Here is a 25,141-nt window from a genome sequence, read left to right on the forward strand (position 1 = left end):
CCTGCACAGTCTGAAAATACTGTAAGTTTCGGCAGTTCCTGGAGGAAGTCGTCTTCTTTTCGAGGTGTGTGTTGCTACCCAACCTTTGTATTACTGCACTTGGTCTCGAGCGGCCTTTATCAGAAACATTCGGTAAGGTTACAGTAAACAAGTACAGTCGTGACTAAGGCGAGCTCATCACATTGCCGATGCGTTCACGGCCGTTATGTATAAACTGTGAAGTACTGTGCTGCTGTGTGTCCTCGAGGAATATCGTCAGTAGTGCAGAGCCCATGAGATTGGTAAACAAACGAAGATGTCGCGAAAATGGACGTTCAGGTGAAAAAGAAATTAAGTTTAAAGTTGCACAATTTTCCAGAAAGAAAAAAATCAAGAATTAGGTCATTAGAGCTCTAAAGAAAACAGCGAATGTTGCGAGCAGCAAAATACACTCCTGGAAATGGAAAAAAGAACACATTGGCACCGGTGTGTCAGACCCACCATACTTGCTCCGGACACTGCGAGAGGGCTGTACAAGCAATGATCACACGCACGGCACAGCGGACACACCAGGAACCGCGGTGTTGGCCGTCGAATGGCGCTAGCTGCGCAGCATTTGTGCACCGCCGCCGTCAGTGTCAGCCAGTTTGCCGTGGCATACGGAGCTCCATCGCAGTCTTTAACACTGGTAGCATGCCGCGACAGCGTGGACGTGAACCATATGTGCAGCTGACGGACTTTGAGCGAGGGCGTATAGTGGGCATGCGGGAGGCCGGGTGGACGTACCGCCGAATTGCTCAACACGTGGGGCGTGAGGTCTCCACAGTACATCGATATTGTCGCCAGTGGTCGGCGGAAGGTGCAAGTGCCCGTCGACCTGGGACCGGACCGCAGCGACACACGGATGCACGCCAAGACCGTAGGATCCTACGCAGTGCCGTAGGGGACCGCACCGCCACTTCCCAGCAAATTAGGGACACTGTTGCTCCTGGGGTATCGGCGAGGACCATTCGCAACCGTCTCCATGAAGCTGGGCTACGGTCCCGCACACCGTTAGGCCGTCTTCCGCTCACGCCCCAACATCGTGCAGCCCGCCTCCAGTGGTGTCGCGACAGGCGTGAATGGAGGGACGAATGGAGACGTGTCGTCTTCAGCGATGAGAGTCGCTTCTGCCTTGGTGCCAATGATGGTCGTATGCGTGTTTAGCGCCGTGCAGGTGAGCGCCACAATCAGGACTGCATACGACCGAGGCACACAGGACCAACACCCGGCATCATGGTGTGGGGAGCCATCTCCTACACTGGCCGTACACCTCTGATGATCGTCGAGGGGACACTGAATAGTGCACGGTACATCCAAACCGTCATCGAACCCATCATTCTGCCATTCCTAGACCGGCAAGGGAACTTGCTGTTCCAACAGGACAGTGCACGTCCGCATGTATCCCGTGCCACCCAACGTGCTCTAGAAGGTGTAAGTCAACTACCCTGGCCAGCAAGATCTCCGGATCTGTCCCCCATTGAGCATGTTTGGGACTGGATGAAGCGTCGTCTCACGCGGTGTGCACGTCCAGCACGAACGGTGGTCCAACTGAGGCGCCAGGTGGAAATGGCATGGCAAGCCGTTCCACAGGACTACATCCAGCATCTCTACGATCGTCTCCATGGGAGAATAGCAGCCTGCATTGCTGCGAAAGGTGGATATACACTGTACTAGTGCCGACATTGTGGATGCTCTGTTGCCTGTGTCTATGTGCCTGTGGTTCTGTCAGTGTGATAATGTGATGTATCTGACCCCAGGATTGTGTCAATAAAGTTTCCCCTTCCTGGGACAATGAATTCACGGTGTTCTTATTTCAATTTCCAGGAGTGTATGTTACGAAAGTAAGAAAGAACAATGAAATTAATTTAGAAATTCAAAGAAAACGGAAGAACTTTGCGAAAAAGTTAAAACTCTTCGGAAACAAAGGCGTTCTAGAAGATCAGTTTCTCTACATGACTTCGACAGAGCAATTATTCGAAGAAAGGTCTGGAGCGCTATGAGCACAAGTAGGAAATCGTAACATTGAAAAATTTGCCTATATTTTCGAAAAACTGAGATAAATTTTCGGTCGGAAGGACGAAGCTTACAGATGAGATTTCGTTTCAAAAGATATACAAATAGCATAACCATCCAATCAGAACATTTCGCATTGTTGCAAAGCATACGAAATGCGTGAGAGCAACCAAAAATAATCAAAAGGGGGCAAATATACCAGTGATTTTCACAGACGAAACGTGTATCCACACTTACTATACTATGTTGGCAGTATAAGAAGTTACGGGTGTAACTACTAAAAGCAGTGCAGGCTAAAAGGCCATAGTATTGTCCAACCTGTCAGAAATGTTTAGAAGAGAAGCTGATTCATAGCATACCAGCTGGAAATACTTCTGTTCTTGATAATACTGCATATCATATCAGACAAACAAAGCCCTCACTACTGCAACTCGCAAAAGAGCGATAACTCAATGGCTCATTCTGAACAGGATTATTTTTGAATCTGCACTACAAAGATTCTTTTTACGATCGTTTACTGAACTTTGCCTAAAGTTCAGAATACGATCTTAAAAGATTTCATCGTAGTGTGGATCCTTTTGTAAAATGACGGAATGACTATTTTTTAATTTAAATTAAGAGTTATTTTAAAATGACATGTTACAAATGTGCGTGACAATGAAGCTTTGACGAAATTAGCTAATCGCAAGATTAAATAAACATCGAATAACAACCTAGTACGGACCATCTTTACGTTTATTGAGCATTTGGAGGCTGTGGATCCATGCAAATACGACATTTTTAATAATTCAGTGCCACATTTAAGTCAATACAAATAACAGAACGTGAAGAAGCAAGCACTGCCAAGTGAGTTATTCAGCAAGTTTTCGCCTGTAGATCTATAGGGTTCAAAACAAAGATCGCAATAAAACTTATGGGAGAGTCTTAGCATTTTTTTTTTTTTTTTGTGGATTATCGATCTGCTTGTGGTGTCTCTTTAACGGAAGAGGTAAAAATCTTGTCTGCAGGGAGATTAGAACCGAATATTAGCAACCTTTCCCGCTGTCTGCCACCGCCTTGATTGAGAGCGGAAATAGCTTGTACAGGACAATGAGGTTTATTCGCATTCCTGTAACTGTGATTTGGATCCAAATCGAAATTACGAATAATGTAGAGAGGCACTGCATCTCGAACAACACAAGTAAAGAGCAGGGCAATTGTGGTTCTTCAGTTTCTCCCGGCGTATTTGCTTATCGAACGATCCACGGGTGTACTGCCGGTTCGTAGTGTCCCGTTGGACACTATGAAACGGCAGTACACTCTTGGACTCTTTGATCAGGAGGATATTTGTTTGGCGGTTCTTCTCTTCTCTATCTTTCGTAGGGTTTCTTTTACCACCTTCAGCGAAGTGCGAACCAAAAAACTCATTTAGTGGAAGCGATTCTCATTTTTACCACCACCAGACACTATTAAATTTATGAATATAAATACCATTATTGAACATTTGTCACTTGTTTCGTTGCATGCCATAAAGCCTGCACGAAGGCTTTCGGCTTTGGGAAGGTAAATTCGTAACACTGTTTTAACTTGTTGCTAATTTTCATCGATCTTATATTCTGCTAAAGAGTAGAAAAAAATATTCTAGGGTTTCATTCACTCTAAGGCTCTGTTCATAAACATGAACATTCAGACTCCAGTTTAATAGTTTATTTTTGTACGATAGCGTCAGTATCAAGGGAGTAAGTTAGACCAGATAATTGCAGGTAAATGTATGATATAAGATAGATGGAAATTAGCAATAAGTTAAAACAGTGTTACGAATTTACCTTCCCAAAGCCGAAAGCATTTGTGCAGGCTTTATGGCATGCAACGAAACAAGTGACACGCGTACAGTCTGATTCAGTCCGTGCGGTGCGACCGGTCTGGACGACTGGTAGCGCAAGACAGAAAACTGGGCCTCAGCTTCTCATTACGTCCAGGAGGAAACATCCCCAAAACCAAGTGGCTCCCTCTGGTTTGGCTCTGCAGGCAGCAACTGTGCTTAGTTTAGAGGTGAACAACGTTCGCGACATTCATTCTATGGTACAATACCCCTTTGGCATTTAAGTGTTCCTGTTGAACAACTTCAGCAATTTGACTGGGGCGCAATGCGGGCCTGCAGGTAGCTGTGTGGACGTGTCCACGGATAGCCGCACAGTGTATCGGCGGCGTGTTGCTGCTGTCAGCAGTGGTCTGTGGAACGTTCCCATAAGTTCTGCCCTTCCGCATACTACAGACGCACATCAAGAGGAACAAAATGAGTGAGCAGTAGTAGCCAGCCGAACATCATCCTGGGAAGAAATCTGGGAGTAAGTTTCATCTGCTGTGCTCCCCATGGATCACTAAGAATCATCTGTTTGCAGCACTACTACCAACATGTGCGCCTCTGGCCAGTCTACCACTGACACCCACCATCCAGCATGGCTACTGTGGTGTCGTGCAGGGGTCGACCAGAGAGTAGAATGATGCTCTTTTGTCTACACTGGTGAAAATAAGCTCTGTTTTTGTGTGGGTGATGGATGTAAGAAAGTACGGCATAGACCTGGTGTGGTATGCGTACTGTAAGACCTTCGGTACACACACCATCAGATTATTTGACTTGTCGCTCTAACGAAGTAGGCAAGTGACAGAAATATGTCTCGTGGCGTATTTATCTTCTGCCTTTAGGTCAGAAGATATAAATGCCACTTGCATGCTTTGAGTAGCAGATTGACAGTGACCAACTTTAAACAGAACTTGATTAATTTTCACACACATTTATTAAAATAATAAAAAGCATAGACATTATGTAACTTGAATCTGGATGCTGTTGACAATTGACAATCTGAAGTTCCTTTGGCCTTGGTACGTCAATCTTATTCTCACATATCTCTGATACTTGACAAAGTGTCTATACATTTCTCTTCATGGCTATGTACAGGTATATGATAATCGTATTAGGTGAGAACTGAAACGTGACTGGTACAGACTAATGCAGACGCGTACAGACTAATGCAGACCGATGTAGACTGAGTGATCGGAGGTCCGTACACTCGTTATAATACCTCGCACCTTCAGGTACCACTGCCCGAGTGTGATCCGCGAGGAGAAAAGGTTCTATGTTAGCAGCAATCTCATCGGCTGCGTTATATATTAATACGCTGATCGGCGGAAGTAGAATTTGGTCCATCTCTAAGGTAGCGCCATCTCGTAGTGCGGAGACAGGCGAGCGCTGCGCCTGCGCTGTTGTACTTAGCGGGGCACGCTCTAGTGGGAAAGTTGTGTACGCACTGACTAGGCAGAACTATCTACACAACAGTACTGCTGTGCAGTAGGCCACATGAGGTCATCTTCATCTTCAGCGGCACGATACCAGGTCCCTCCCTGTGCAAGCAACCATCCTACCAGAATTCAGGGGCTAGCCAGCCACTGACCAGTGCATCGAGCAGGGCAGTTGCATCAGTGAACACTGTACACTTTCAGCTGTCTTCCTGAGCTCCCATCTCGCCTCCACCACCCATTCCCACTGTACTGGTTCATAGCCACCCCACCCTGTTGTACTCTTCATGTTGCGGTCCTTGCTTTTAATTTCACCGAACTTTTCTATGTATTGCGTCCCTCCTTCAAACAATAATTTCTTTTGCGATTTTTCACGTTTTTCATGCAGCCATTTTGTCTTAGCTTCCTTGCACTTTCTATTTATTCCGTTCTTAACTGACTTTTATTTCTGTATTCCAGAATTTCCCTCAACATATTTCACTTCCTTCTTTCGTTGATCAGGTGAAGTATTTTATGTGTTATCCATAGTTCTTTCGCAGTTGCCTTCCTTGTACAACTCTTCTACAGCTGCAGAAACAGATGGAGCAGCTGGGAAATAGTATGTTCCAATACAGTATTCGTCGCCTTTAGGATTGGTCACATCCCAGAAAAAGTGCCTGTATTGCCACCCACGCGTTTTAGTGTGGGTCCGTGCCTGACCTCAAAACTGCTTGAGCTATTGATCCTGTAAATGAAATCATTCCTTTAATTCCATACGTACTATTTCTATAATAAATGTTCAGTGTTTGCAAACCACTTAATGGGTATTCAATTTTTCCCCTAGCAGTATACAGCAGTGGACTCTAAAGTGAACTCTCTCAGGCACTTCAAAATATTTTGTCACACAAACGTTTCTTTCCTCGCGATGTTGTTTGAATTATTCAGTGCAAACTTCTTTGTTCTACTTGCGAAGTACGATTAAGGCCAATTATTTGTAATGCTGTCAATTCCATAAAATTTAAATTTCTAAGGAAGATACGTTCAGGTATAGATGCCATTGTCACAAGCTCAAGATGAAGAGGGAGAGGGAGAGAAAGCATATGAAGGTAGTGAACGAGTAGTTCAGTACGTAAAGGAAAATTAAAATGTAATGTCCATGGGGAGCTGGAATGCGTTTGTAGGGGAAGGACTTACGGGAGAATATGGGCTTGGTACTAGGAATGAGAGAGGCGAACGAGTAATCGTTTTCTGCAATAAATTTTAGCTAGTAATATAGCATAGTGTGTTCAAGAATCACAAGAGGTGGTGGTAAACTTGAAAGAGGCTGGGGGATACAGGAAGATTTCAGTTAGATTTCATGATCGTCAGTCAGAGACTCTGAAATCTGATACTGGATTCTAACGTGTACCGAGGAGTAAATACAGACTTGGATTACAACGTAGTAGTGATGAAGAAATGGTTCACATGGCTCTGAGCACTATGGGACTTAACAGCTATGGTCATCAGTCCCCTAGAACTTAGAACTACTTAAACCTAAATAACCTAAGGACAGCACACAACACCCAGTCATCACGAGGCAGAGAAAATCCCTGACCCCGCCGGGAATTGAACCCGGGAACCCGGGCGCGGGAAGCGAGAACGCTACCGCACGACCACGAGCTGCGGACGCTTAATAACAGTAAGAATCAATACGCAAGGAAATAGGACATGAAAGTACTAAGGAATGAAGACTTACACTTGAAGTTGCCTAACGCTATAGATAGTTAGATAAGAAATAGTTCGGTAGGCACTTCAGATGAAGAGGGGTGGACATCTCTAAAAAGAGCAGTCACAGAAGTTGGAAATAAAAACATAAGTACAAAGAAGGTAACTGCTAGGAAATCATGGATTGCCGAAGAAATAGTTCAGTTGATCGATGAAAGGAGGAAATACAAAAATACTCAGGGAAACTCAGGAATACACAAATACAAGTCGCTGAGGAGTGAAATAAATAGTAAGTTCAGAAGAGCTGTGGCGGAATGGCTGACAAAGCATGTGGAAAAGTCGGAACAAACCTTGCTGAAATTAAAAAAAAAAAATGGTTAAAATGGCTCTGAGCACTATGGGACTTAACATCTGTGGTCATCAGTCCCGTAGAACTTAGAACTACTTAAACCTAAATAACCTAAGGACATCACACACACCCATGCCCAAGTCAGGATTCGAACCTGCGACCGTAGCATCGCGCGGTTCCGGACTGAGCGCCTAGAACCGCGAGACCAACGCGGCCGGCTGCTGAAATTAAAATCAAATGCGGTAACGTTAAGAGTGCAATGGCAATTCCGCTGTTAAATACCGTGGAGAGAACTGATGGTTGGAAAGACTACATTAAAGGTGTCTGTAAGGGGAGGGGGGGGAGGGGAGGGGAGGGGGAAGACTTGTCTGATGTGAAAGAAGAAGAAGAAGAAACAGGAGTCGATATGGAAGAGATAGGGGATCCACTATGAGAATCAGCTTTTAAAAGAGCTTTGGAAGACTTAAGATCAAACAAGGCAGAAGGGATAGATGGATAGACAATACTCCGTAAGAATTTTTAAAAGAATTGTGGCAACAAAACGACTACTAACGTTGGTGTGTAAAATGTGTGGGTCTGCCGGTACAACAGCTGGTTTCGGAAAAACGTCATCCAAACAATTCCAAAGATTCAGATGGTTCAAATGGCTCTCAGAACTATGGGACTATCTGAGGTCATCGGTCCCCTAGAACTTAGAACTACGTAAACCTAACTACCATAAGGACATCACACACATCCATGCTCCAGGTAGGATTCGAACCTGTGACCGTAGCGGTCGTACGCTTCCAGACTGAAGCGCCTGGAACCGCTCGGCCGTAGTGGCCGGCCAATTCCGAAAGTTGCAAGAACCGCCAAGTGCAAGAATCATCGCACAATCAGCTTAACAGCTCTCGCATCCAAGTTGTTGACAAAAATAATATACAGAAGAATGGATAAGAAAATTGAGGATCTGTTGGCTTTAGGAAAGGTAAAGGCACAAGAGAGGCAGTTTTGACGTTGCGACTGAGAATGAAAACAAGACTGAAGGGAAATCCATACACTTACATTGGATTTTTCGACCTGGAAAAACCCTTATACAATGTCAAATGATGCAAGACGTTCAAAATTCTGAGAGAAACAGGAGTAAGCTATAGGGCAAGACGGGTAATATACAATATTTACATGAACGAAGAGGAAGTAATAAGAGTGGAAGACGAAGAACGACGTGCTCATATTCAGAAGATGCACAACAGAGATGCTGTCTTTTGGCCGTAATGATCAGACTATACATCGAAGAAGCAATGATGGAATTAGAAAGAAAGATTCGAGAGTGGAATCAAAATTCGGAGTTAAAGGACATCAATGATAAGATTCGATGATGGCACAGCTATTTTCAGCGAAAGTGAAAAAGAATTACAGGATCTACTGAATGGAATGAGTATTCTAATGGATACAATATATGCACTACGAATAAATACAAGTAAGACGCAAATTATGAGGAGTGATATAAATTAGAACAGCGAGAAACTTAACATCAGATTTGATGGTAGCGAAGTAGATCAAGTTAAGGAATTCTGTTGCCTAGACAGCAAAATAAACCACGACAGAGCAAGGAGGACATAAAAATCAGAGTATCACTGGCAAAAATAGCATTCCTGGCCAAACGAAGTCTTATAGTACAAACTTAGGCCTTAATTAGAGGAATAAATTCCTGAGAATGTGCGTTTGGAGCATACCATTGTATGGTTGTGAAACATGGACTATGCTAAAACCGGAACAGAAGAGAATCTAACCACTTCAGATGTGGTACTACAGGAGAATGTTAAATAGGAGGACTGATAAAGTAAGAAATGAGAAGTTTATCCGCAGCATCGGCGCGGGAAACACTGACAAGAAGAAGGGACAGGATGATGGGATGTCTGTTACGTCGTGAGGGAATAACCTCCATTGTACTAGAGGGAGCTGTAGACACTAAAAACTGGAATACACCATCCAACAAATAGGACGTAGGTTGCAAATGCTGCCCTTAGATACAGATATTGACACAGAAGAGGAATTTCTGGAGGGCCGCATCAAACTAGTCAGGAGACTGATGACCGAAAAGGAACATGATCTACATAATGGACCGCCTTCGACTGTCCACAATAAATACTTGCGATATTTGTAGATGTAGAGCTTACTACATTACTGGCCATTGAAATTGCTACACCAAGAAGAACTGCTAGTGATACACGAGTATGCGTTGGACAAATACGTTATACTAGAACCGATATGTGATTACATTTTCACCCAATTTCGGTGCATAGATCCTGAGAAATCAGTACCCAGATCAACCAACTCTGGCCATAATAGCGGCCTTGATACGCCTGGGCATTGAGTCAAACAGAGCTTGAATGCCGTGTGCAGGTATAGCTGCACATGCAGCTTCAACACGATACCACAGTTCATCAAGAGTAGTGACTGGCGTATTGTGACGAGCCAGTTGCTGGGACACCATTGACCAGACGTTTTAAGTTGGTGAGAGATCTCGAGAACGTGCTGGCCAGGGTAGCAGTGGAACATTTTCCGTATCCAGGAACGTCCGTACAGGATCTGCAACATGCCGCCGTGCATTATCCTGCTGAACTGAAGGGTTTCTCAGGGATCGAATGAAGGGTAGAGCCACGGCTCGTAACACATCTGAAATGATACGTCCACAATTCAAAGTGCCGTCAATGCGAACAAGAGGTGACCGAGACGTGTAACCAATGGCACCCCATGCCGTCACGCCGGGTGATACGCCAGTATGCCAGTATGGCGATGACGAATACACGCTTCAAATGTGCGCTCACGGCGATGTAGCCAAACACGGCTGCGACCATCATGATGCTGTAAACAGAACCTGGATTCATCCGAAAAAATGACGTTTTTCCATCCGTGCACCCAGGTTCGTCGTTGAGTACACCAACGCAGGCGCTCCTGCCTGTGAAGCAGCGTCAACGGTAACCGCAGCCACGGTTTCCGAACTGATACTCCATGCTGCTGCAAACGTCGTCGAACTGTTCGCGCAGATGGTTGTCGTCTTGCAAACGTCCCCATCTGTTGATTCAGGGATCGAGACGTGGCTGCACGATCCGTTACAGCCATGCGGATAACATGCCTGTCATCTCGACTGCTAGTGATACGTGGCCGTTGGCATCCAGCACGGCGTTCCGTATTATCCTCCTGGACCTACGGATTCAATATTCTGCTAACAGTTATTGAATCTCGATCAACGCGAGCAGCAATGTCGCGATACGATAAACAGCAATCACCATAAGCTACAATCCGACGTTTATCAAAGTAGGAATTGTGACGGTACGCATGTCTCCTCCTTACACGAGGCATCACAAGAACGTTTCACTAGGCAACGCCGGTGAACTGCTGTTTCTGTATGAGAAATGGGTTGGTACCTTTGTTCATGTCAGCACATTGCAGGTCTCGCCACCGGCTCCAACCTTGTGTGAATGCTCTGAAAAGCTGATGATTTGCATATGACAGCATCTTCTTGCTGTCGGATAAATTTCGCGTCTGTAGCACGCCACTTTCGTGGTGTAGCAATTTTAATGGTCAGTAGTGTAATTTACTCAGCTGAATTATAGCCTGGGGAAAACAAAGACGTTCTTTAAACATAGGAAATTACAAACGACAAAAAATGGGAGGTACGGCGTTAACGACAAGAAAAGCAGCTGGGGAAACCGATTTTCCTTGTGACAGAAGGGAAGCTGACGGCGGCTGCTCGCCAGATCGGTTTGTCTGTGGGGAGTGTGAAGGCGGCCCACACTCTCAGAGCCGCCGGCGTGTTTGCTCTGCGGCGGGGAAATTGCCAATCTGTGGCGAGCGCGGCGGCTGCCGCGACTTTTCTGCGAGCGCCGCCTCGCGCCCCGCCCAGGTGCCGTCTATGTCTCCGTCTGCTGCATGGGACGCCGCGGCGTACACAGCGCCTACGGCTTGCCTGTCCCGAGACTCACGTTCCGAATTCCAGGTGCGGCGCAACTCGTCATTTCCTAGCCGCGCCTGTGTGCTCTTCCTGCGCCTGTTTGTGTGCGCCACAGCCAGTGTCCGATGTTTGGGGGGGAGCAATCCTCTGTCCTCACATCATGCTTTCTCTGCTCACATCACTACTCTTCAGTTCGTACGTAAGTTTTTGGCATAGGGTCCACAGAATCATTTTGAGACCATTTGAGACCGTTCTACTTTCATATAGCGCGCGGGAAAAATATAAATCTCCGTGTGTGGTGTGCGTACTGTAAGACCTTCGGTACACACACCATCAGATTATTTGACTTGTCACTCTAACGAAGTAGGCGAGTGTCAGCAACACGTCTCGTGGTCTTATCCTGGCGTGTTTACCTTCTGCTGTTAGGTCAGACGATAGAAATGCCACTTGAACGCTTAGAGTAGCAGATTGACGGTGACCAACTTTAAACAGAACTTGTTTTATTTTCACACACATTTATTAAAATAATAACAAGCATGAACATTACGTAACTTGATTCTGGATGCTATTTACAATTGACAATCTGAAGTTCCTTTGGTCTTTGTACGTTAATCTTATTCTCACACATGTCTGATACTTGACAAAGTGTCTATACATTTATCTTCATTGCTATGTACAGGATTATCGTAATCTTATTAGGTGCAGACTGAAACTTGACTATAAACTCGTACAGACAAATGTAGACTCGTACAGAGAAATGCAGACTGCTACAGTCTGCCGCAGACTCACTAATCGGAGGTCTGTACACTCGTTATAATACCTCACGCGTTCATGTATCACTGCGCGAGTGTGAACCGCGAGGAGGAAAAGTTCTACGTTAGCAGCAATCTCATTGGCTGTATTACATATTAATACGCAGATCGGCGGAAGCAGAATTTGGTCCGTCTCTATGGCACCGCCATCTCGTAGTGCGGAGATGGACGAACGGTACGCCTGTGTTGTTGTGCTTAGCGGGGCGCGCTCTAGTGGGAAAGTTGTGTATGCGCTGTCTACGTGGAATTAAGTACACAACATTCTCTAAGACAACAAGTAGCAAAAGTGTCTTTCAGTGACACAATTTGGGAAAAAAAGCACGTAGTAAAAGATGCAAAGGTAACAATATACAAAACAATGGCGAGACAAGTTATGACAGACAGCTGAAACAATTCTGAAAACATGAAAAACAAAGAGACTTTTGGGAACCACTTAGTCACTCCGTCTTCAGGCCACGAGTGGCCTACGTGGACCATCCGAAAAATGGCAACAGCGCATGGTGGCAAGGATGGTCACCCGTCCAAGTGCCGACCACGCCCGACAGCGCTTAACTTCGGTGATCTCACGGGAACCGGCGTATCCACTGCGGCAAGGCCGTTGCCCACATTTGGAAACCACGAAAATGAAAATTCTGCGAAGGGTTACAAGAGAGACACTCAGAGAGAGAGAGAGGGAAGTGAAAGCATTAGAAACGGATACGACCACGAATGGAACGAATACACAAACATGATGGATGAAAGAAAAACTGCTAAAATCGTAAGAAATAAATCACCAGCTGGTAAAAGAAATATTAGCCATCCAAGGAAAATATGGAATGATAGCCTCAGGGCAGGCAGAGGGGTACGGAAAGAAGTAGGCTTTAGCCTAGGAAGAAAGGAAGAAGAAAACAAAAAAATCTTTTCGTATCCTATTTCTGATTTCTCTTATTTTATAGTGAAAGTAATTTGTCCTTATATAGTTGGAAGTCAACGAGAGGTATTCGCATTCGGAGGAAAAAATTGGTCACTGAAATTACGTCGAACATCTCGAGGCAAAGGAAAACGTCGTCGTTTTAATGACTGCCAAATCCAATTGCGAATCATATCAGCGACACACACTTCCATATGCAGCGATAATACAAAACGAGCTACCCCGCTGCGAACTTTTTCGATGTCCCCCCCTCATCGATTTCCTCGTGTCATCTGGTATCACACTGAAAGCCTGCAGCAGTACTCCATAAGAGGAAAGAGAAGTATAGTGTATGCAGTCTCTTGTAGAAGCCATCTTACATCTTCCAAGTGTTCGGCAATTGAACGCAGTCTTTGGTTCACCTCCTCCACAACATTATCTACGTAATGATTATAATTTCAGGATCTCGCACTTTCTATTATTTTTTCTTCAAGTACCAGTTCCCCACCGTATACATCCCTTGCTTACATCGTTGTTGGTTCGTTTTCGTCTTCTGATGACTGCACGAGACAGTAAGTGACTGCATTATCCGCTCAGTCTCGTAAATCGTTGATACAGATTAAGAACAGGAGAGGCACACAGCACTTTCTTGTGGAACTCCAGGTATCACTTGCGTTCGATTGACGAATTCCCCTCAGTTAGAATGAACTGTGACCTTTCACACAGGAAATGACGAATCCAATAGCACGGCTGAGACGATCCTGCTCAAGTACGCAAACTCTCTAGAAGCTGCTTTTGAGCACGGTGTGAAAATCCTTTGGAGGTATAGAAATATGGCATCAGCTTGACACAACCGGTCGATGGCACTCATTACTGCGCATAAATAAAGAGCCTGCTGTGTTTCACAAGATCATGTTTTGTATCCGTGCTGTTTATGTGTAACTCGTTTACTTCAAGGTATCCCATAATGCTCCGACACATGTATGTTCCATCATGCTACTGCACAATGTCGTCAGTAATATTGGTCTCTTTTTTTGTTGGTGAGAACCGTGCAACTTTCCAACCGTTATCTGAAGTATCTTTGGTCAAGCGACCGGCTAAAAATGGAGCGATTTCATGAGTGTACTCTGAAAGGAACGTAATCGCTGAACGTACAAGGCTGGAAGGCCTTCTTTTGTCAAATTGTTTAAATTGCTTCGCTACACCGAAGGTATACGTTTTTGAGAGACGGTGTCCCTGATTTCAGAAGAAAACATCTCGAAAGCTAAGATCGATAGTCGAATGCAGCAAACTGTATGTTTATTGTGAATTCTGTAAGAATTTTATACAGAATTTTCCAAGTAGTTCGGAACGTTTGCGGGCTTTCTAATGAGGATGGAATGTGGTGTAGCCCTCAACTACGTACCCTCCGACTCAGAGTTGTAATATTAAAAGCTTAGGCTGGGGCTGGGATACGAAGTTGCCACATTACAGACCAAATACTGCTGCGTCTACAGTATGAATAGACACATGAATTGAAAGGTTGAAGCTTCCTATCGCTCAGCAAGTGCGAACTTTTAATCCAACATAGTAATTGATAAATGAAAGATTACAATTAAATAAAATCTGCATGTACTATCTTAACGACTTTAAATGATGAGTAAGATAGCAGAAGTACCTTTTAGAATGGGGTTTATTGCTGCAAAACACTTATTGGTGTCGATGATGTAGAAAATAAATAAAATATATGTTGAATAACAGGGAAACAATAGATTCCTACTTCACGTAATTGGTTATGATCAACAACATAGCTCGCGAGATATTCACTTCTAAACTAAAACTATGTCTTCACTGCAGAAGCCACGGAAATCTCAGAAGTGCACAAGTCGGCACTACGAAATATTTTTATCTCCCGTACAAACCGCTCCACTCTCTCCTAGTCTCTCCTGCGACCCTGCGTCCGTCGCGCCGTAGTGTCCAGCATTCGCTCGTGTTCTCTCCCGTCCTGTCCAGAACTCTCCGTGTCCTGTGAGACGGTCCCTCGCGCCGCAGTGTTCAGAACTGCCCTCCCCCACTTCCATATAGCCTCTCCACGCATCCTTTTTGGAACGATCGCTGTGACTGTCTAGAGCGCTCCCACTCTGTCTCCAAGCCAACGCATACTCACAAACATAATGAAACACATTCGAAATAATCAATTTACATTTAAATAACTAGAAATTAAATAAATATTCCTACGGGTACACCATAAACACGCTCTAACACACATTATTAAATATGTAAACAAATTAAATTAACATGTATCAATGGAATAGCCACAAAAGGTAGGCCAGTTGCCTAATGCCTCTGTGCTTTCTAAGACACGGTAAATATTTAACCAATTTCTCAAAGAATACCAAATATCGGATATAACGAAGATATAGATGAATAAATGTATTTATAAGCATGCTGCTACCGTTTCTTCGTGTAACTGTGGAGTACTTACGGCCTGACTCAATCGATTGTAATCAGCCACTTTGGCCTCCAATAACTCGTGTACTATTAAAGTTATATGCCTGTAACTTATACCAGTGTAGGTTTACACTAATGACTTTCTAAAGACACGTCGATCGACAAAATCGGATGAACCGTTTAGATTTTGGAAATTCGTTGCTGGGTGTTAGTTGTATGATTTATCGTCAGATATCAAACTTTAAACTAATAAAAATATTGAAAATCTGATTACACCATCAGAACCGTCGTGAAAGTAATGGTAAAGTACCTGTTTCTTTTTGAGTTATCATGATTCATCTGGCTACTATTAATTTCTGTATGAACTCCGAAATGGCTGCCATTAATGTTTCACAATGTCCGCCATATTTGGCACTCCCGGCGCGTCTTCTCCAACGACGCAGCGTCACCAAGGAATTCCCAGCCACGCAGTCGGCCAGCAGCCACGTGGTCCAGCTACTGTGCGGCATCATGCGGTTACTGGCGAGCCGCGGCTTTGACGAACGTTCTGTGCGGCCGCCCCGACTCCCAACTTAGAATATTTCCAGGGCGCCTCCTCTCGCCCGTTACCTCGCAAGCTACAACAGATGGCGCTGTAATCGCAATACGTAGTACCTATAAATAGTCCGTCGCAGCTCAGAGCGGTCATTTCCACGGTTGAAACGTGGAAGTAGTTTAGCTTATCTAAGGAAGAGGCTGAAAGCATGTATTCCATATGAACAAGGTGTTTTTTTGATACCGGAATACCACAGGTTAGAAAACTGTCCTTGGGGAACAAGGCGCAGTTTTCAAATACGATTTAACGTTACAAAGGACATGAACGAAATCCGTTCTCAAGCTCTAGGCCCATTTCCAATAGAGAGGTAGCGTGTCAGACTGTCTAGTGGGGAACGTTGGCACCACGGAAACTGTAGTTACTCCTAAAGATGTCGCAATATTTTCTAGAATTATTCAGCAATATGCAAGGCAATCCGTCCGAATAATAGTATCAGAGGCTAGCTTGAAGCATGCAGAAAATACTTAGATAGGGCGTATACATGTTTCCATCCTGAATCCAAAGCTACCATACCTGTACGAGCTATGCAACAGAGGCCTGATTTTATAAGCCAGATTCTCACAATTGCTGATAATGAAGCACACTTCCACCTTAATGGAGTTGTGAATAAACGAAACTGACGATTTTGGGCTTCCAGAAATCTCCATTTGTGTGAATAAAACCACCTCATTTACCCGAAGTTACTGTTTGGGCTGCGGTATGCAGCAGAGGCATTTGTGGTCCATTCCTCATGCGACAAAGATTTTCTATTGTACGTTATGTTGTAATTTTAGAACAATTTGTCGCCACTCAGTTATCGTTGGGGAAATCGAGTATGGACCGAGTGGTTCATGCAAGATGGGGCCAGACCACGATACACTGAAGAAGTGTTTCACTTTCTTCATGAATACTGTGGGAAAGACTCATTCCGTTAGATTACCGAAAATTTACTGGGGCAATGATGTGTTGGCTGCTATATTCACCAGGTCTAATTCCTTGTGACTATTTTTTGTGTAGCAGACTGAAAGACTCTACCGGAAAAAATCCACCCCGCTAGATAAGCTTGAATCGGAGATCTGTGTGGCATCTGAATCAATAATCGTTGAGCATGTAATGATAAATTTCATTGTTCGATTGCGCCAGCTCCGTACAGAGAGCTGTGGACACTTAGAAAAGATTGTTATGTGATTTTAAAGGCTGCTTGCAGAGGACGAATTTAATTATGAGAAGCAGTCGCGCGTGTCACCTGCAGAATAGTCGACTAACGGCAGTGACAGCAGAATCTCCGAAGTTGTGTATCTTTGGCTCAGTTGTAGAGCGCAGAGTAGTCTAGCGCTGGACATCGAGTAAGTTAGTAGAACTTTTAGCGTAGTGCATATTGGAGGAAGATTTTCCTGAAGAAAATTGTTAGGAATTATTAATATGATGGAAGGATTTATAGGCATAGCATTTGTGGAACAGAGAGAAGGGATTTGCATTAAGGATATAATTTTAAGGTAACAATCTTCGCTGGTGCCTACTGATAATGTTAGCGATTCTTGCAACAGAGTAGTCCACTTCCCCATATCGGTTTAAGTCATTTTCAGTTTAATTCATTTCATTTAGCATAATCGTAAGAAACATTGACCTGTACGAATTTTATATAGAAAATAAAGCTTTTGGTTTTTTGTTCTTGTGAAACAAGAGTTTAAAATACTTCATTGTCATTATAATGAAGGGATTCTTATTTTCATTTCAGGTAAGAAGTTTTTCTAGTGTGAGGAAATCATCCCCATCTTTCTTCCATTTTTTACTTTAGAATATTTTGGCTGGCGCGATTTTTTCATGCTATAATGTTTCTTCTGCTTATGCCGTGATTTTCGGGCGAGAATCTTTTCGTATTTTGTTGGTTTTTTCGTTTGTCATTTTACGTTACCACTGCGCGAATTCTAAGCATTTTCTTTGTAATTCAGGTTTGTAATGGGTCAGAGAACAGTGTGTGTTTCATAGTGTTGCTACCTAACTTCAGTGTTTCAATTCTTTGTGCTGTACACAGATTGATTTTGGTAGCAGTTTCTGAGTGGCAGTTTTGATTAAGTTTCGTGGACAGTGAACGCCAGTTAGTTTTGTCTTTATTATGTAAATGTGTTAACTGAGACACGCTGTTCGCAATAGTAATTTCAGTTCAACCATTTTATAACAGAGAACAGTACACTCCGTTTTGAGTAAAAAGTACGCAAACATGTTTTATGCTCATGGAGGGTCGAGAGATCGAGTCACAGCAGATAACTTTCAGCATTCGTGTGTGGATCTTAGTTTTCGAAATATTTGATTTTGAAATTAGTATCCCTTCGATGGACACCCTGTATCTACCTCTGAATTGCTCATGATCATTACTATTGATTCGGATTCCAGAGTATGAACTGAATCTTCTCTGGTGAAGGAATTTCCGAAAATCGTTTACTAATTCCACTTCAGTGGAACTTTCATCAGTATCACCATCACTGCTATCGCACAGTGGATGTATTGATGGTGCCGCTGACATAATTTACATTAGACTAGAACGTCTTTCGATTTACTACCAGATTACGAGAGGGTAGTCGTTAGTCTTCGACTCTGGGGAAAAACTGACGTCTTAAAAGTACTGCAAGTGTGATTTGGAAGTGGACGATTCTCAACGACCAATAAAATTGTTCTGCCATTGCGAACAGTTTTGAAAGAGTGGAAAGGTGCGTGCTCACTCAGGTGGGTGGAGCTCTGCTTAATCCGGATGGAGGCGTGCTTTACAATTTGGTGACGGTGCAAGTGCTCAACAGGAAAAGCACGCATAACAAGGGAGTGGAACTACCAACTAGCTAGAAGAGTATTTCAGTGCCCCTGACGAACTTGCCGAGGTCTAATAGAGAATAATTTTCTGCTAGTGGTAACTTGAAGTGTGGTGTTTTTGTGTGTGGTCTTCTCGCTCTGAAATGCTATCTCGTTTTGTTCGGAGAGTGGGTTATCTGTGGGCGCTGCTAGAAACTGGATGGAAACCGTCTAGTAACTGTTTGCAGTGCTTATTTCACAAGCCAGTGGTCGGATCTGAGAACCCTTAGAAAGTAGTTCAATTTCTACAGATCATTTACTAGTGATGTAAGTAATGCGACAGTTTTAGTCCTGTCTTGCGGTTAAGGCGAGGCTGGCGAACCTTGTTTGGACTGATTTAATAGCGCGGATGTCCTGAGGATGAGCATACATAAACATGTGTGTGACTCAGATACGTGCCTCCTACACAGTTTTGACACCCTTTTATACATTTAGAAGTGTTACAGACGAGACAAGTGTCCTAAGTCAGGGTAAGTGTTGTGATTCTTTATGAAATAATGGAGCGATTTTTCTTATAGAAAGAAAGCATATAATGTAGTCAGTTTAAGAAGAAAGCAGTTATGTAATTTGTCGCGACGAGAAATTTACGTGACAACTTTGAAAAGTCGCTTTGAAATATTAAGCGCCTAATTTGACGTTCATATTTTTCAAGTGCAACGTAACGTAAAACGTTTAAAGGAGATGCTTCATTTCTATTTGAATAACTTCATAAATTTGATTTTAAATGTATGAAAAATTGTCTGTCTTTCTCATTTCACTCTTTTCCTGAAAATGTTACTATTTACAGCAAAGATTCAGTAATATTTTCAGATTACAATTCTAAATTTGTCCATTCAGGATTGGTGACTGATTTCATATTATCTATTTTCAGAAGTGAAGCGCACGAAGGTAAGTTTCCATCCCAGTTGTAAATACATACTGCTGTTTACTGCAAAATAATGTATCAAAACGGTAACTTAGGTAAAAATTCAAGTTCTATTGAAAAGTGAGTTTTTCGTTGTGGAACGATACCAGTGAAATCCATTAAACCCCTCGGATAACACTGATGGTCTTTGGAATAGTCGAGCATACATGAGAACACGGTTAACTTTTATTAAGAACTATTACCTACGAGCAAAATTCTCAAATGAATACAGTTTCAGTAAAACTGATTCTCAAAGGTGTCACAGTGAAACGTTTTGGTCCTTACGAGACAGTAGCTTACACTGTGGTAGCAGCTGAAGGTCGTAAAGACACGTAGTTAAAGAGACGCGACAAGCTGCCTGTGAAGTAACACATAAAAAGATCAAGCATTTCGAGAAAAAATTTACCAAAGATATACAAAAAATTAGAAACGGAGTACATTCCTAAGCACAGTGCAGTACAGACAATAAAAATAATGGCCAGTAAATTTAATACATTCTACGCACCGTAACTGCTACATTTATTTTGAAAGTTCCTGGCAGTTTTGTTCGGTATTGTTCATTGCGTTTGGTCTGAGCGGACATCACAAGACATCCGTTCAGGTTAACACGCCGGTCGCGGTGGTTTCGCGGTTCTAGGCGCTCAGTCCGGAACCGCGCGACTGCTACGGTCGCAGGTTCGAATCCTGCCTCTGGCATGCATGTGTGTGATGTCCTTAGGTTAGTTAGGTTTAATTAGTTCTAAGTTCTAGGCGACTGATGACCACAGATGTTAAGTCGCATAGTGCTCAGAGCCATTTGAACCAAGTTGACTCCTTTACTCAGTTTTTTTTTTTTTTTTTTTTTTTTTTTTTTTTTTTTTTTTTTTTTTTTTTTTTTTTTTTAGTACAGGTAGCGAGAAGCCGTCTGACCGAACACGCTGAGCTACCATGCCGGCAACATCTGAGCTACACAAGCACGACTCATGACTCGTCTTCACAACTTCAGTTCTGCAAGTACCTCGTCTCCTACCTTCCAAACATCACAGAAGCTCTTCTGCAAACCTTGCAGACGAGGTACTGGTAGAACTGAAGCTGTGAGGAAGGGTAATGAATCGTGCTTGGGTAGCTCATCTGGTAGAGAACTTGCTCGCGAAAGGCAAACTTCAGTTCCCAAGTTCGAGTCTCGGTCCGGAACACAGTTTTAATGTGCCAGGAAGTTGCATATTAGCGCACACTCCGCTGCAGAGTGAAAATCTCATTCTACATTTCTTTTGTTTACCGACCGAGATTCGCAACGGTAAGTCCCTATAGTCGTATTTGGGTGGACATAGGCTTAAAAGTTCAGCAATCCAGATTAAGTTTTCCGCTGTTAACTTCAATCTTTTGGGCAGGACACGATGTATTTTTCTCTCCATTTCTGACATGCTTGATTCGCAGCCCGATAGCATGATGAATGCCATTGGCAGCGTGGTAGTGCGATAGTGCTTATCAGCTCAAGTCCAGCTTGTGCTCCATCTGTAACGAATCACAGGACATTGTCTTCATTCTTCCTTTGGATTGTGAATAGGCCTACATCTTTTTGCATTTGCAAACTGTATTAGCTCTTGGAATGGACTCACTAGCAATTATCAAACGTCTTCAATTTTACCATTAATTCAACATATCAAATCTCACAACTGATTCAGAATTTACAAGATAGTGCCAGAATTACTGAAAATGTACATTAAAATATCCAAATAGAATGATTAGCGTAAGAGTCAGCAAAGATTGAGTATTAATTACATAACGTTTGTGGCTCAAATTCGATTTCTTCTGAATTACAGAAGCCATAAGTTTCATTGCAACGATGGATGGGAACTCTCAATGCCCACCAGTTGTAACGAGACAGTTCTCTCCCATCATAAAACTGAATGTCTGAGAGTCAGACTGATTTATTGTATCCCTCGTTTAGTTTTACAAACAATGCAATTACTTTTATACGGCCAGAGAGATAATACGTTTTTTAACACCCTTCATCACCCTTTCAAAGTGGCATATATTCCCTGCGCCGTTCCCTCTGTTCCATAGCGACTGGTGCGCGAAAGTTTTTTTATGGTCTTAACCTATTCGGAACGACAACTTGGATGAAGTTCCTTTAGCAGGCTGTAGAGACGTTACTCCGATAGCTCTAGGCTAGGGCCGTATGGCGGATAAGACAAAACTCTCCATCCAAGTTATAGTGTGTTCGCGTGTGGGACTTTTATGAGCACACCGCAGTAAAAGCGCTCCAGATTATATTAAAACAGGCTACTTGATGGAAGTTGCACAGCCACAGATTATCATTTGCCAATGCTAAAAATGGTATAACGGGAGTAGGAGTCATTATAATTAGGTACGTGGTTCAGGTAGAATGTAACTTTGAACAATTCAGTGATACGATTATTGTCAACAAAAGTGACAGTATACCAATTCAGGTATACATGCTTACGTCAGAAGCAGAAATGAATGGATAAAGTATGTATATGAGGACATTTATCAGGTAACTCTGCTCGATTAACATCTACCCATCACATACAATTATGGAGAATTAGAACTCTGTGTTAGGGGAAGCAACTGAAGACGGCGTTTCGGAGAATGTGAGCTATGTAGGAGGAATGAGAGGAGTAAGTCAGAGTTCTGCAGTAAACGTCAGCTAGTAACAGAGAACAGATTATTCAGAAAGTGCAAGAGGAGGCGGTATACTAGGAAAGGGCTTGCTGACACAGGAAGTTAACAGCTAGATTACATCGTGGTGACACAGTATCAAAAATCAGATATTGGATTGTAAGTCATTCCCAGTAGCGGATGAAAAACCACATCAAAATTTAGTAATGATGAAGAGCAGACTGAAATTAAGAGAATCATCCACAAGAATCAATGAGGAAAGAAGTGGGATACTGTAGTATTGAGGAATGAAGAGCTGCATTTGATGTTCTCTCAGGCTAGATACTGCGATAATTAACACCACAGTAGGCAGTTCCGTTGAAGAGCGATAGACATGTCTAAAAAGAGTAACCAGAGAACTTGGATAAATAAATGTAGTCATAAGCAAGATAACTGTGAAAAACATTGTGTATCACAGGAAATCCTTCAGCTTACCATGAAAGAGGGAAGTGCCAAACTTCTCAGGAAAATACATGGACGTTAGTCACATCGAAACGAAGTAAATGGAAGATTAGGCGAAAAGGCTGCAGGAAGTACGAGAAGAAATCGAAAAAGCAAACTGTGGTCTGAAGGACAGATTCGCCTTCCTGAACAGACAAAACAACCTTCGGAGACATTAAAAGGAAAAGGTTGTGCAGCCGTGGACTAGGGGTGCCGGCACGTTAGTTCAACGTGTTCAGTCAGAGGGTTAGTTCCCCTCTGAAATAAAGAAACTGAATGGATCAAGGATAACTTAAACGGGTGTCATGGGACGTCCCCGCAAGGAAATGCAACAATCAACGACGAAATAAATGAGACAAGAATCGTGGGTAGCATCTTTGCTTAGCAGTGAAAACGTTCTTGGTCCCGGGTTTGACACCCGCCACCACTTCAAATTTGATTAATAATCAGCATTGGCGGCCGAAGACATCAGGCATAAGAAGTCACCCTCATTCTGTCAATGGCGTTGTCGAAAGAAGACGAAAGGAGGGGACAGAGATTTTGAGCACACTTCTGTTCTTGGGGTGGGAAAATGTCCCTAAAGGAGGAAGAATCAGCGATGCTCAACGCCATAAGGATGCAGAAGGCAATGGAAACCACTGCACTAAAGACACATAACGTGTATCCACAGCACATGTTGTCTGTAACTGATAAAGTATCATGATGATTTCTCCATAGGAAAAAGATTCCGGAGTGGACCATGAGAAAAAGACTGACTAACCAACACCAGGATGACGTTCTATGAGACGAGGCGTGAAATGTCAGAAGGTTGATCGTGGTAGGGAATCTAGGAAATCTGAAAAGGAGAATGCAAAGGCTCAGTCTAGATATGTTAGGGGTCAGTGAAGCGAAATGAAAGGAAGACAAGGATTTCTGGATTAGATGAGTATAGAGTAACATCAACACCAGCAGAAAGTGGTATAACAGGCGCAGAATTCGTTATGAATAGCAATGTGGAGCACAGAGTGTGTTATTGTGAACAGTTCAGCGATAGGGTTGTTCTTATCAGAATCGACAGCAAACAAACACCGACCACGAAAGCTCAGGTATTCATGCCGATATTGCAAGCTGAAGATGAAGAGACAGAGAAACTTCATGAGGATGAAAATATAATAGTCATGGGGGACTCTAATGCAGTTGTAGGGGAATGAGTTCAGCAATAAATTTCAGCTAGTAGCAGCGAATACTCTGTTCAAGAATCACAAAAGGAGGAGATGTACTTGTAAAAGCCTGGGAGATACAGGAAGATTTCAGATAGATTACATCATGGTCAGCCAGAGATTCCGAAATCAGACACTAGATTGTAAGGCATACCCAGGAACAGAAACAGACTCAGATGACAATGGAATAGTGATGAAGAGTTGGCTGAAGTCCAAGAGATTAGAAGTACTAAGAAATGACGAGACACGCTTGAAGTTCACTAAGGCTATGGGTACAGCAATAAGGAACAGCTCAGTAGGCAGTACAGTTCAAGAGGAATGGACTATCACATAAATGTCAATCACAGAAGTTGGAAAGAAAAACATAGGTATAAACAAGAGAGCTGCGAAGAAACCATGGATAACAGAGGAAGTACTTCACTTGGTCGATGAAAGGAGGAAGTACAAAAATGTTCAGAGAAATTAAGGTATACAGAAATACAAGTCGCTGTAGAACGAAATAAATAGGAACTGCAGAGCAGCTAAGAGAAACGGCTGCTTGAAAAATGTGAAGAAATCGAAAAGGAAATGTTCGTCAGGAGTACTGACTCAGCATGTAGGAAAGTCAAAACAACCTTCGGTAAAACTAAAAGCGTGGGTGGTAATGTTAAGAGTGCAACGGGAACTCCTCTGTTAAATGCAGAGGAGAGAGCGGATTGGTGGAAAGAGTAAATTGAAGGCTTCTATGGGGGGAAATATTTGTCTGATGCGATAGAAAAAAATGGTTCAAAGGGCTCTGAGCACTATGGGACTTAACATCTATGGTCATCAGTCCACTAGAACTTAAAACTACTTAAACATAACTAACCTCAGGACATCACACAACACCCAGTCATCACGAGGCAGAGAAAATCCCTGACCCCGCCGAGAATCGAACCGAGGAACGCGGGCGCGGGAAGCGAGAGCGCTACCGCACGACCACGAGCTGCGGGCGAGGCGATAGAAGAAGGAGAGGAAAAGAAGAAGAACTAGAAGAAGGAGCAGTCAATTTAGAAGAGAAAGGGGATCCAGTGTTAGAATCAGAATGTAAAAGAGCTTTGGTGGACTTAAGATCAAGTAAGGCAGAAGG

The 25,141-nt window shown here is 43.2% G+C and overlaps 1 protein-coding gene and 1 pseudogene across 1 annotated transcript in view; both read right to left on the reverse strand.

The window, feature by feature from the left end:
- Window positions 1–25,141, reverse strand: part of LOC126284935 (TWiK family of potassium channels protein 18-like) — a 1,181,210-nt gene that overhangs the window by 715,168 nt on the left and 440,901 nt on the right. The gene's annotated exons all lie outside the window — the stretch shown is intronic.
- LOC126285568 (5S ribosomal RNA) lies at window positions 12,577–12,694 on the reverse strand (annotated as a pseudogene).

The sequence above is a fragment of the Schistocerca gregaria genome, chromosome 8, assembly GCF_023897955.1.
Source record: "Schistocerca gregaria isolate iqSchGreg1 chromosome 8, iqSchGreg1.2, whole genome shotgun sequence".
Lineage (NCBI taxonomy): Eukaryota > Metazoa > Arthropoda > Insecta > Orthoptera > Acrididae > Schistocerca > Schistocerca gregaria.